Source organism: Trichosurus vulpecula, chromosome 4, assembly GCF_011100635.1.
Source record: "Trichosurus vulpecula isolate mTriVul1 chromosome 4, mTriVul1.pri, whole genome shotgun sequence".
Taxonomy (NCBI): Eukaryota; Metazoa; Chordata; class Mammalia; order Diprotodontia; family Phalangeridae; genus Trichosurus; species Trichosurus vulpecula.
In genome coordinates this window covers 94,374,537-94,388,778 of record NC_050576.1, presented here as the reverse complement: position 1 = coordinate 94,388,778, position 14,242 = coordinate 94,374,537, and positions in this window count along the sequence as shown.

Here is a 14,242-nt window from a genome sequence, read left to right as displayed (position 1 = left end):
CACATAAAGTCTAAAATGAGAATACTAGGACCTTTTTGAACCTCTCTACTCTGCACAGTGAATTCTCAATACCAAATTACTTTGACTTAAATGATTAAATCATTCTTTAATGTTATTTTCAGAGGACCATATATTTAGGTTGAAAGGTTAATTTTTTTAATCTTATTTATTATTTTATTTCTCCCAAATACATGTAAGAACAATTTTAATATTCTTTTTTTTCAAATTTTGAATTCTAAATTTTCTTCTTTTCTCCTCCCCTCCCCTCATTGAGAAAGTAAACAGCTTTTTTAATTTATATTTTATTATTTACTTAATATTTTTAGTTATCAGCATTGATTTCCAAAAGATTTTGAATTACAAATTTTCTCCCCATTTCTACCTTCCCCCCACTCCACGATGGCATATATTCTGATTGCCCCATTCCCCAATCAGCTCTCCCTTCTCTCACCCCACTCCCCCCATCCCTTTTTCCCTTACTTTCTTGTAGGGCAAGATAGATTTCTATGCCCCATTGCCTGTATATCTTATTTCCCAGCTGCATGCAAAAATGACTTTTTTTGAACATCTGCTTTTAGAACTTTCAGGTCCACATTCTCTCCCCACTTCCCTCCCCACCCACCCTCCCTAAGAAAGCAAGCGACATAGGTCACATGTGTATCATTATAAAAAGCCCTTCCACAACACTCATGTTGTGAAAGACTAACTATATTTTGCTCCTTCCTATCCTGTCCCCCTTTATTCAATATTCTCCCTTGACCTTGTCCCTTTTCAAAATTGTTTTCTTTTGATTACCTCCTTCCCCTATCTACCCTCTCTTCTATTGTTCCCCTGCCCCTTTTTATCCCCTTCCTTCTTCTTTCCTGTGGGGTAAGATACCTAATTGAATGTGTATGTTATTCCCTCCTCAAGTCAAATCCAATGAGAGCAAGATTCACTCATTCTCCCTCAGCTGTCCCCTCTTCCCTTCCAACAAACTGTTTTTTCTTGCCATTTTTATTTAAGATGATTCACCCCATTCTATCTCTCCTTTTCTCCCTTTCTCATTTTGTTCCTCTCTATCCTTTAATTTGATTTTATTTTTTTAGCTATCATCCCTTCATCTTCAACTCACCCTGTGCCCTCTATCTATCTATATACATACATATACATACATACATACATATATATATATGTATATATTCCCTTCAGCTACCCTAATACTGAGGTCTTATGAATTTAGATATCATCTTTCCATGTAGGAATGTAAACAAAGTAGTTCAAATTTAGTAAGTGTCTTATGAGTTCTCTTTCTTGTTTGCCGTTTCATACTTCTCTTGATTCTTGTGTTTGAAAGTCAGATTTTCTATTCAGCTCTGGTCTTTTCACTGAGAAAGCTTGAAAGTCCTCTATTTTATTGAAAATCCATATTTTGCATTGGAGCATGATACTCAGTTTCGCTGGGTAGGGGATTCTAGGTTTTAATCCTAGCTCCATTGTCCTCTGGAATATCATATTCCATGCCCATTGATGCTTTAATGTAGAAGCTGCCAGATATTGTGTTATTCTGATTGTGTTTCCACAATACTCAAACTGTTTCTTTCTGGCTGCTTGCAGTATTTTCTCTTTGATCCGGGAGCTCTGGAATTTGGTGACAATATTCCTAGGAGTTTTCTTTCTGTGATCTTTTTCAAAAGGTGATCAGTGGATTCTTTCAATTTCTATTTTGCCCTGTGGCTCTAGAATATCAGGGAAGTTCTTCTTGATAATTTCTTGAAATCCTCCTTTAGTTCTTCCAGGACTGCTTTTCAGGGTTGAGATCAGTTCATATTCCCTTTTCAGGTATCAGATCTGGGTATAGTGTCAATGCTGCCCTCTTCCAAATTGGTATTTTGATCTTCCCGTCTTCATCAAAAGAATCAATGGTCCTCAGTTTTTTTGTGTTCTTTTTCATGCTGGTTAGATTTTTCGTGGCTTTAAATGGATTTTGTCTTTTGGGGTTCAGGGAGATCTGTCCCAGATTTCTTGTTCTGGGAATTGTAAGCCTCGTTACTGGCTTTGCGTGTTATGGCCTCTGGTTTCCTGAGGTGTGGGGGAGGGGTATTCTGGCTACCCAAAGTCTCCTCTTCCCCTGGGGCTGCTCTCCAGCACAGGTGGTCTCAGCCATTGTTTGCGCTGGTGTCTGCAACTTCCCCTGGCTGTGCAAAGGCATGTCTGGGTTCCTGGTGTTTAACCTTGCTGGCTCCCCCACTCTGGGACTCAAGAATTCCCATTATTTGGCTACTGAAGCCCCACTTCTGGCTCCTGTATTCCAGGGTTTTCCCAAGGTATGCTCTGGGGCAGTGAGGGAGGGAGGGATGAGAGCCATTTACTTGGCCATTATGACTCCCAGAAGTTCAAGAAGACAAGTTTCAAACCTTTGGGCTGCCAGTCTCAGGAGTAGGTATCTTGCAGCCCCAGGAACTGCACTATTACTTCCTGTTTCTTAGACAGACTCCTCTCCTGTGCCGGGAGACCTGGGAATCTCCCCCAGTTTCATGCACTCTGCTTTCTTCCAGCCTTGCTCACTGGCTGATTTCCATAGCTGCTTCTGCTTTGGTGTGGTCTGGTGCAGCTCCAAACACCAGGTGCTCTTCCAAGCCTACAGATCCATCCTATTGACCTTGCTGACTCTCCTGGCTTGCAAATTTGCCCCACTCAGTCTACTAGTTGCTTCTCTCTCAAATCTGCTCAGATTCACTTTTTTAGAGTTATCTGACAGAACTTGTGAGAGAGCTCCAGTAAGACGCTGTTTTCATGTGGCCATCTTGGCTCTGCCCCCCATAAGACAGATTTCTATATACCCAACTGAGTTTGTATGATATTATCCCCTATTTGACCCAATTCTGATGAGGGTATAGTTCATGTTCTCCCTTCCCCCTTTTCTCTGGTGCCAGCAAGGGATTCTTATAAATCTCCTTGCAACCCATTGTCCAATTCCTTAATGATCTGTGGGCTGAAAAGTCTGGAAACCACCACTGCTGCCACTGATTCAGTTGTCCCAGGCCTGCTCCAGGTTTTCTAGGGCCTGGTCTGTGCTACCATGGCCTGCACTGGAAAGACCTGTGCTCCTCACTCACCCAGGTGCAACAGATATTTCTGCTGACCTTCTATGATGTCTTGGGCTCAAAAATTTTTTCACTCCATCTTTTTGTGGGTTCTGCTGCTCTGAAATTTGTTTAGAGTCATTGTTTAAAATTATTTGGTTTGGAGAGAGCTCAGGTGAGTCCCTGACTTTATACTGCCATCTTGGCTCTGTGTCACCAGTTGTAATGTTTTTTAAAGGTCATTTAGTCTAACTTCCTTATATTTTATTTTAATTCCAATTTTACAGAAAAAGTGAAGGGATTAAGTGACTTACCTACTTTCATTGTTCTATGAAGAAGTGTATTCAGAGAATGACTCTAGGACCTTCTTCCACAAAAATGCCCTGTATCCTTTATAGCGTGTTTCAATGCAAACACAAAGTATTTCATATGTCATATTTCAATATTTATATATCTATGCATGCACACCCACAATATACATGAATTTCATAGTCCTTAAAATTAGGGAGACAACTAGCATTAAAAATAAAACAAAAACAAAACCAAACACAAACAAAAAATCTTTTAGATTCTCTTCTTTCCCCACCTGCTCAATGTCCTTATACATTGATTAGAGACATTGAATGTGGCTGTGGCATTTATTTTAAGGGCAATAGAGATAAATCATATTGGTTAATGATTTAGTATAAAATCCTGTTGTAGGCTAATACAAAGCAAGATAGTACACTCCATATTTATTTTTTTTTTTTTTTTTGTTTTTTTTTTGGTTTTTTTTTTGTTTTTTATCCAGAGCTCTATAATGATCAACCACTGGATAATCAAAGGCAAGAGTTGCCACTAAAATATGAATTGATATATTTAGATATATTTGCTTAATTTTACTGTTACAATTTTCAAACTTCTGGAAATTTTGTAAATTTCTCATTGGAGGTTCAGAAGTTGCCAATTTTTTTTAATAGTATGTAATTGAATTTTAAATTTGTCCTACTTTCCCTAATGTTTCAGCAATGCTTTTCCCCCTTTCTTTTAAATAGATGTTTTAAAATAACTACTTAGTTTTGTTTGAGAAACATAAAAGGATCTAGCAATATGTAGTCCACTTAATAATATTTCAGCCTTTAATGGATTTGTCCCTGATAAGCATATGTAACTGCATAGTTAATATCACTTTCACATTGTCCATGTTCCATTTGCACCTTCAAAGGGGTAATTATGAATTCACTTCTGAAAGTCCTTAGTGCTTGAGGTAAATGGATAAAAGGTATTACAAAGTACAAGCTGTTATTTTGATCTCTTCTCTGGTTATTTGTTTATAAGTTATTTCTTGGAAATAACATGCTGAAAAGAGGCTGCTGGGTAGAGACAGATTGCATTGACCTTGAATGGAACTTTGCTAGTAGAGGGAAATGTTTTATTTTATTTTATTTTTTTGTGCTCAGATTAAGAGTAAAAGACATGAAAAACAAAATATGAATTCAGCAAAGGGAATGGATGGTGATTTCAAGGACCAAAGGGACATTCTAATAATAAAGTTTAACTTCAAAAAGTTAATAAAGTGAATTTTAAAATAACAATTATTTTTTTATACATTTTTCTATTTTGTTTATAAAAGGTTTGGACCCTAGTGAGCAGAGCAAGAGTCCTAGAGAAGCAAATTTAGCCTGAAGTGTAAGGAAAACAAAATAAAGCAAAGCATCCCAATATTTAGAACTCTACTAAAGTGGAAAGGGCTATCCCAGGAGAGTGAATTTTCCATCCCTTGTAGTATCAGAAAAGAGGTTGAAATGAATATTTGTTGTGAATGTTGCATAGGGAATTGTTCTCCAGGTATTCATAGGACTGGACTTCTGCTATCTCTTCACACTTTCTAATTCTATTTTTTCCATGTTTTGCCATTAAAATTCTTTGTAGGTCATAAGTGACTGAGTCTTTCTCAGGCTAGGTTTAAATGATATAATATGTACACATGAAAACTGAATATTGTTTAATCTAGTATTTGGATATGTAATCTCACTAACAAGTAATAGAAACAATAAAGGTCATGACAGTGGTGATGATGATAATGATATAAAAATAATAAATATTTAATTTTAAGGCTTGTTATTTGCTTTAAATACACTATTTAATTTGAAACATAACATCCCAAGGAAGTAGATGCAATTATTCTTCTCATATTTTTCAGAAAAGGAAATTGAGTTTGTGATGGTAAGTTAATTGCCAAGGGTCAAAATGTAGTCAATAACCCTGTGGAATTATTCAAATTCAGACCTTCTCAAAGTCCACTGTACCATCTCAAGTATAACCAACCATCTTGATACTTAGAAACCTCTTGACATATGCAAGTAATAAGATTCCTTATTGAATTTTCCATGTAGATGTTTAGCATTGTAGAAGTATAGTTGTTATTTCTCTCTTTTTCTGGAATTGATTGTTCCTTATACTATGATCCCAATCTTCTATTGCCTTCAATGACCTTACTTTTAGCTCATCCTGAACAATTTCTCCAAATACTCTAAGTCTAATTATGAAGTAATAGTAGATGCAAGTTAATGTTAGGGCAAGTTTAATAATTGAGGTATGTTAACTTTTACCACAGGAAGGGTATTAAGTAAAAGCTTAATAATAGTAGTAATAATAGCAATGATGGTAACCAACAATCAAGGCTTAATGAGTGAGAAAGGATTGTGAATAAATGTGGACATAATTTAAATAATGCCTTTGTCATTATCCAATTAAGAGTCTTATTGAATTAACCAAATAAATTGATTGTTCACAAGTTGCATAGATATAAAAAAACTACGCGATCAGGGATGGAATAAAAAGAAGAGAAAAGATAAATGGGAAGGTAAAGGAGAATGAAGGAAGATGAAGGAAAAGGAAAAAGTAACAACAAAGGAGGACACTATGTACATTTCTGATTTCATTTTTAAATGATGATACTATCTAATGAGAATACTTTGGCCAAATGTTTTTTTCTAATTGTATTATTAATTAATTTATTTTTAGTTTTCAGCCCTCACTTCCATAAGATTTTGAGTTTTGAATTTTCTCCCCCACCCTTTTCTCCCAATTCCCCAACACAGCATGCAATCTGATAGAGGCTCTAATTATATATTCATATTAAACATATTTTCACATTAGTCATGATGTAAAGAAGAATCACAACTAATGGGAAGAACCATGAGAAAGAAGAAATAAAACAAAACAACAAAAGAAAAGGAGAGTCATTTTTATGACTGCTGTTTCATATACAATTTAAGATCTGGCACGGCTAGGCTACCTTCCCTTGAATTTCTTTTCATTAAGTCCTTTGATATTCTTCACCATTTATCCATATGAATCTTATTTTTGTATTTTCTAGCTCTATAAATTTTTTTGGTTGTTTGGAATGGCACTGAATAAGTAATTCAATTGAGGTAGAATTGTCATTTTTATGATATTAGCTCAGCCTACCTGGGAGCAAATAATATTCTTCCAATTATTTAGATCTGACTTTATTTGTTTGAAAAGTGCTTTGTAATTGTGTTCATATAGTTCTTGGGTTTGTTTTGGTAGGTAGATTTCCAAATATTTTATAATGTCTACAGTAAATTTAAAAGAATTTCTCTTTCTCTCTTTTGCTATTGGACTTTGTTAGTAATATATAGAAATTTCAATGAGTTAGATATGTGGGCTTATTTTATATCCTGCCCCTTTGCTAAAGTTATTTATTATTTCAAGTATTTTTTACTTGATTTTCTAGGAGTCTCTAAATATACCATCATATCATCTGCCAAGAGTGATAGCTATTTTTTCTTTGCCTATTGTAATTCTTTAAATTTCTTTTTCTTCTCTTATTGTTAAGCTAATATTTCTACTACTCCACATAGCTTTTGATAAAGAAAATAGTCAACAAAGTCTATAAAAGATAACAAAGGAAGGATCAGAAATTCAGATTTGAAGGAATCAAACTGTTTTTCACGAGAAGTTTTCTAGACATCCTCAGGATGAGAAAGGCCATGTGGAAGACGGGATAGGGGACCAAAATTGGAGGCAGAAATACCTGGTTGAAGTCTTGCTTAGCTGTTTGACCAATACCAAGACTGCTGACCAATCAGTACCACAGAGAATTCCTTAATATTACAATTTACAGACCAGCCAAAGATCTGCATTAGTTGAAGGGTTTTCCTACACTGTGACATCCTTCATATTAGTAAAATCAGGTTCTGCACTTAAAAAAGAAAGAATTGGTATAAAATGAAAAACACTATCTTCATATATTATTTTCATTAATTATATACCATAAGTCTGACAAAATATAGTGTTTCTTATATTCTAATGGTTTTAAATAGAAAAGCCAAGTCCTCTGTACTGCAAAACTTATTTCTTCCACAGTATATAACAAGAGTAACAGCAATGAAAAAGAAATAGCATGTTAAATTATTGAATCTTTTTGAAATGTTTGCCAGGACTCATTTTCCAGGATGGTTCTGAGCCATTTGCATGATATATCTGAAAACAATTTCCTTTCGCAGCTCAAAAACATACATTTCAGTTACACAAACACAACAGGTCAGTTTCAGAATGATCTTGCTTTCTACAGTAAAAGTCCTGACAATCACAATCATATCTAGCCATATCTAATATTAATAATAACTTGTCACACATGATTAAAGACTTAAACTGCTTCTAAAAACGTTTAACAATACCATCCAGAGATAATTCAGTACTGACCCCACAAGATAAGAAATGACAATTCTCCAATTCTCTCTCTCTCTCTCTCTCTCTCTCTCTCTCTCTCTCTGCCCCCCCCCTCTTCCTCCCCCTCCTCCCCCCTTCCCCTCCCCCTCTCCTCTTCCCTGTTCTCCTCTTCTCTCTTCTCCTCCCCTTTACTCCTTTCCCTCTCTCCTTCTCCCTCTCCTACTTCTATCCCTCTCTCCTTCTGCCTCTTTCTCCCAGCCTCTCCCTCTTTCTCTGCCTTTTGTTTTCTGGGTGGGTATTTATATCCCACGGGTGGGGATTGTGCAGTCTCAAGGCCACATGCAGCTCTTGGACTGAATCCAAACTTCATAGGAAAAAGATTTGTTCTGTGAAGTTTGGATTCAGTCAAAGGGCCACACTTGAAGACCTAGAGGACCACATGTGCCCTTTAGGCCACAGGATCCCCACCCCTAGTATCCTTTTCCCATTTAAATTTCTTTTTTCCATGTAATATGTGATAACAAGAAAAATCATATTTCCTCCCATAATTATTTTATTCTATATAGCTTCTTTCTAAGGTTATTTTAATGTAGAAGCACAAAAGGAAACAAAGCAATTTTCCATTTTGGACATACATTTCAATACATTATCTGATGATTCATACAATGAGGATATCAGTAATCATGGCTCTCCATTTTGGTTAGAGGCGGCCCAATATTGGCTCCTCTCTTGCATCCCTTAAGTAGATAGAAAGATAGATGATAGAGAGCTATAGATACAGTCACTCAAATATATGTGTGTAAACATATATTTATACATATATATACATATATGTGTGCATTAATTTGTAAAAAAAGACCTTCTGGATAATGTATATATACACCTATGAATATATGTCTGTGCATATCATACATACAAGTATCTATATGTATCATGTAGACATGTGTATAGCTATTTGCCTATTTCTATCAATATGTATTGTGTATATATACATGTGTATGCAGAAATTAAGGCATGTATTTGTCTGAGTGGAGAAAGCTAAGTAGAAAAAAATATAAGGAAGAGGTAATAGGACTGAGCATATTTAGCAAAACATAGTATACAATAGAAGGAATGACTTTGGAAAAAAAAAGGTAGTGGTATTTTAGAAATCTGAAGAGCAGTGATGCGCAATAGGGAGCAGTCTTATTTTTAGTGGCTCCATAAGACAGAACTAGGACACATGCAGATAATACAAGAAAGCAATTTAAAGTACAAGAAAAGGGAGAAAAATTTAAATCCAGAATTGCAAAATCTGTAAGATGAACAGGATTTATGGAAGTCATTGTCTTCAACCTGTATCTGAGCAGGAATAGTCTATATAATTCACCGATTTTTCAAGTTTCATTCTTTTTTCATCTCTAATTCCAGGTAGCCTGGATAATTCAGTTTTATGTCATGTTTTTGTTTTACTACTTCAGGTGATCCCAGAGTTGGACTATGTAATTTCTAATTAGATTTTTAACATATTGCAGGAGGGGACTAAAAATGTATACTTCTCAAATCTGGGATCTATCGCAATGTGGTCTGTATTAGGGATTTGATAAGTGATTGTTGGTGAGCTTGATGGTATTTGTTGCTCTTGCGAGACAGTCACATGTTGTCCTATGTTATTAGTCCATTTTGCTTCATTATTTTATTGATAAGGGAACATTCTCTGAGTTGTAGGATAAATCTAGAAATGAATGTGATATAAACAGAGAGCATCCATAACACTTTTTTAATGGAATGGCTTTGCCTTATGAGGTTGTAGATTCTATGTAGATTTTCTAGAACAGTTTGGTGAATACTGTTATGTAGGTCATATAAATGACTCATATCAGGTTAAAGATTGCATAAGATGCAGAGAGGCAGCCATCCATATGAACTCTCCCAATACCACCACCCTCCAACAATTTTAAAATAACAACTCAAATTGAATTCTGGAGAGATAGAGATAACAACAGATTAGGGTGAGACTTTTTCTAGCCTAACACAACTTAGGAGGTCATCAGAAGAAGTCTGTTACATTGGGAAGGGGGAGTGACCTGGAGCCCACGTGGAGGCAACACCAGCTGTAGGCCTCAGAGGAAGAAATAACAGTGGTGGCAGCAGCATCTAGAGCTCTCAGGTGACAGATGGTAAGGGAGGGGCAGGCAACTGGTCAGAAAGAGATTACAGGGGACTCTTTGTTGGCACTAGTGCAGGACCTGGCACTGTTTGGCAAGTCTATTGCTTTTAAAGAGTTCCAGGTTGTGGTTTCCAGTACATACAAGAATGTATATGGATGGCCACATAGGAGCAGAGGCACTGGTGTAATATTAATTAAGGTGGGACTTTTTTACTATTTTCTCTTTTGGAGCACTTATTTAATCAAGTGCCCTCGATAAATCTGGCCTTTGTTTCTTTGATTAAATTAGGAGTCTTTGATGATCTCCTTGCCTCAAGGGAAAGCCTGGTTTGCATGGGTTTGAGTGACATGTTTGTGATGCTGCAGGCTTTTAGGCCAAGTGGGTTTGAGTCCCATGTTTATGACACTTTTAGGTCATGTGGGTTTGAGTCACACATTGTGATGCCCTTTGACCCTGAACAAGATATATAAACCCAGGGGTTGGCATTCTCCCTTGGGGCTCTCAGTCACTGGAAGAGTGGCATGGGACTCTGGGCAGCCATTTTAAGAGCCTCCTAGCATGTGAACCTAGATGTCGCTGCTTTCCTGGTAACTCTGAATTTGTATTTGGTTTGTTTATATTGTGTATGTTTGTAATTTGTTTGTATTTGCTTTGAAGTTCAGGTTGCTGGCTTTTCCTCCTGAACTAAGTGAGTTATATTTGTATGTGTGATTAACATAAAATTGTTAACCCCTTACAGTTACTTTCCTTAGTAAAGAGGATCAAAAGAACATGTCTTAGCAGTTTTCTGTGTGCTGATTGTTGTTGTTTTTACATAGCCACAGCAGCAGCTAGCAAGATTGTTGTTAAAACTGGTCACAGTTTAAGGAAAGAGCATAAGTACTTGTTGCAGCAAGAAAACAAGGTACCTGATCACAATTCCAGGGTTAAAAGGACATCTAGTGCTTGCAACTACAAGGGAACAGGGTCTATTTTGGGCAAAGACAGTAACCATACCTCTTCCTGGATCACACCACCTTGGAACCACCAAAATATTACAGACAAGATGAAAAATAGCTGCATAAAGAAAAGCTTAAAATGGGGAGAATTCTTTCTCACCCCAAGTTGAACAAGATCAACTTTAATATAAAGTACAAAGTCAAGAAATAGGCTCGAAAATGATCAAACAACAACAAAAAACTTGACCATAAAAAGATACTACAGTGTCAGGGAAGACCAAGACACAAACTCAGAAGAAGAAAACAATGGTAAAACAGCTACAAGGAAAACCTCAAATAAAAATGCCAATCAAACACTAGCCGAAGAAGAATTCCTGAAAGAGTTTTTAAAAAGAGGGAAATAAGAGTGATAGAGAAAATTTGGGAAAAGAAATGAGAGCAATGCAAGAAAATCATGAAAAGTTAATTAAGAGATTGGTAAAAGTGGCACAAAAACAAGGAGAAAAGATAGTATCTTAAAAATTAGCCAAATGGTAAAAGAAGCACAAAAATTCATTGAAGAAAAGAACTCCTTAAAAAGTAGAATTGGGAAAAGGAAACTAATGATTTCATGAGAAATCAAGAAACAGTCAAATAAAATAAAGTCAAACAAAGTCAAAAAAATTAAAAAAAGAATAAAATTTTAAATATTTCATTGGAAAAAGAACAGACCTGGAAATAGATTGAGGAATGATAATTTAAGAACTATAGGACTACCAGAAATCCATGATAAAAAAGAGTCTGGGAATCATATTTCAAGAAATTATAAAAGAAAAAAAATGCTCCCTATTTTAAATCAAAAGGGTAAAATAGAAATTGAAAGAATCTATCTAATCCTCTTCATATAGATCCCCAAATGAAAAGTCTTAGGAATATTGTAAGCAAAATCCATAGTTCCCAGGACAAGGAGAAAATACTGCAAACAGCCATAAAGAAAAAAAAAATATCATGGAACCACAGTCAGTATCACACAAAATTTAGCAGTTTCCTCTGTATATATTAGAGGAACAGGAAGTTTGAAATATGACATTCTGGAAGGCAAAGGAGCTAGGATTACAACCTAGAATCACCTACCAGCAAAACTCAGTATAATCCTTCAGAGGAAAAAAAATAGGGGTATTTAATGAAATAGATGACTTTCAAGCATTCCTGATTTAAAAAAGACCAGAACTTAATAGAAAACCTGACTTTCAAACAAAAGACTCGAGAGAAATATAAAAAGGTAAACATGAGAGAGAAATCATATGAGATTCAATAAGGTTAAACTGTTTATACTTCTATATGGTAAGATCATACTTATACTACCTAAAAACTTCATCATTATTAGGGCAGTTATAAGAAGTCTCTATAGATAGAGGACATGAGTGTGAGTTGATTATATTAGAATGATATAAATAATGTAGAATTTAGAAAGAGTGATACATTAGGATGAAGTGGAAAGGAGACAAAGAATGGGGGGAAATATCTCACATAAAAGAGACATGAAAGAAAGAGCTTTTGCCTTGGAGAAAAAGAAATTGAGAAGGGTGGCAGGCTAATGTTGAACTACATAACTAAATTAGTTCAAAGAGGGAAGAATATATAAAAATATATCTTAACCAATAGGAAAACAGGAGGGGAAAAGGATAAGAGAAATGGGGGAATTATAAAAGGGAGAGGAGATTTAAAGAAGCAGTGGTCAGAAGCAAAAAAAAAAAAACTATTTATTTTTAGTTTTCAACATTTACTTCCATAAGATTCTGAGTTCCAAATTTTCTCCCCCTCCCTGCCCTCTCCCCACCCCAAGATGGCACACAATCTACATATACATTCATATTAAACACATTTTCACATTTGTCATACAAATCAAACTCTTAAAGAAGGAAAGGGTAAGAGAGAGACAACAGGATAAAGAGAAAAAAAAGGATGGAGGAAAATTCAGAGCTAGTATTCTCAAATGTGAATATGAATGGGATAAAACACTACCAAACAGAAGCAGACAGGAGAATGAATTAAAAACCAGAATCCCACAATATGTTGTTTATAAGAGACATGTTTGAAACAGAGAAACAAACAGAGAATTTTTAAAAGGGGTCTGGTGCAGAATCGATAATGCTTCAGCTGAAGTTAAAAAAATAGGCAAGGGTAAAAATCATGATTTCAGACAAATAAAAACCACAAATAGACCTAATAAAAGATAGTCAAGGAAACTATATTTTCATAAAAGATACAATAGATAATGAAGCAACATCAAAAACTTTTATAGAAAATTTCTCTGATAAAGTCCTCTTTTCTCAAAAATATAGGGAATCTGGTAAAGCTTATAAGAAGTAAGAGCCATTACTCACTTGATAAATGGTCAAAGAATATGAACAGTTTTCAGAAAAATAAATCAAGGCTATCTATAGTCACATGAAAAAAATGCTCCAAATCATTTGATTATTTGACTATTAAAAAGAAAAAAAGACAAATTAAAAGAACTCTTAGGCATTGCCTTGGCTTGTTGCTTGGTTAGCTGGTGGGTGGTTGGTTGATTGGTTGGTTGATTGTTGTCCTTCGTTCTCAAAGAGGACCAAAATAACACTACTAAGTTAGAATCAAGTTAGACTGATCATGACAGTATAAGCTCAGAATGCTTTACCACAGCTCAGGCACAAATAGTCCATGTGAACATTTGGGTAGATTCTCTAAATATGCACATCTTAGGTTTCTTTTGAGCTACTTCAATTATGCTTTGCTCATAGATCACAGAACCTTCTCTCATAAAGGTACACCATGCTGGGTGGTCCTGTGCCAGTGTCTCTCATGTTACACAATCAATTCCAAAGTTCTTAAGAGAGACCTTGAGAATGTCCTTGTATCACTTCTTCTGGCCATGATGTAAATGCTTGCCCTATGTGAGTTCTCCATAAAATAGTCTTTTAGGCAAGCATACAATTGGGCATTCAAACAATGTTACCTGCCCATCAAAGTTGTGCTTTCAGCATGGCAGGTTAGTTCCAGAAAGGACTTCAGTGTCTGGCATCTAATCTTGCCAGGTGATCTTTAGAATCTTCCTAAGATAATTCAAATGGAAGTGATTCAGTTTCCTGGCATGGTGCTGGTAGACTGTTCAGGTTTCACAGGCGTACCATAATGAAGTCAGGACAATGGCTCTGTAGACCTTCAGTTTGGTAGTTAGGATAATAACTCTTCTCTCACATATTTTGCTGCACTGCCTCCTAAACACTGAACTGGCTCTGGCAATGTGTGTGTGTGTGTCAACCTCATTATCAGTGTTTACATCCTAGAAAGTATGCTACCACGGTAAGTGAACTTACCCACAACATTCAAAACTTCTCCATTTGCTATAATCAATGTTTCCATGTATGGTGTGGGTGGTTCTTGGTGT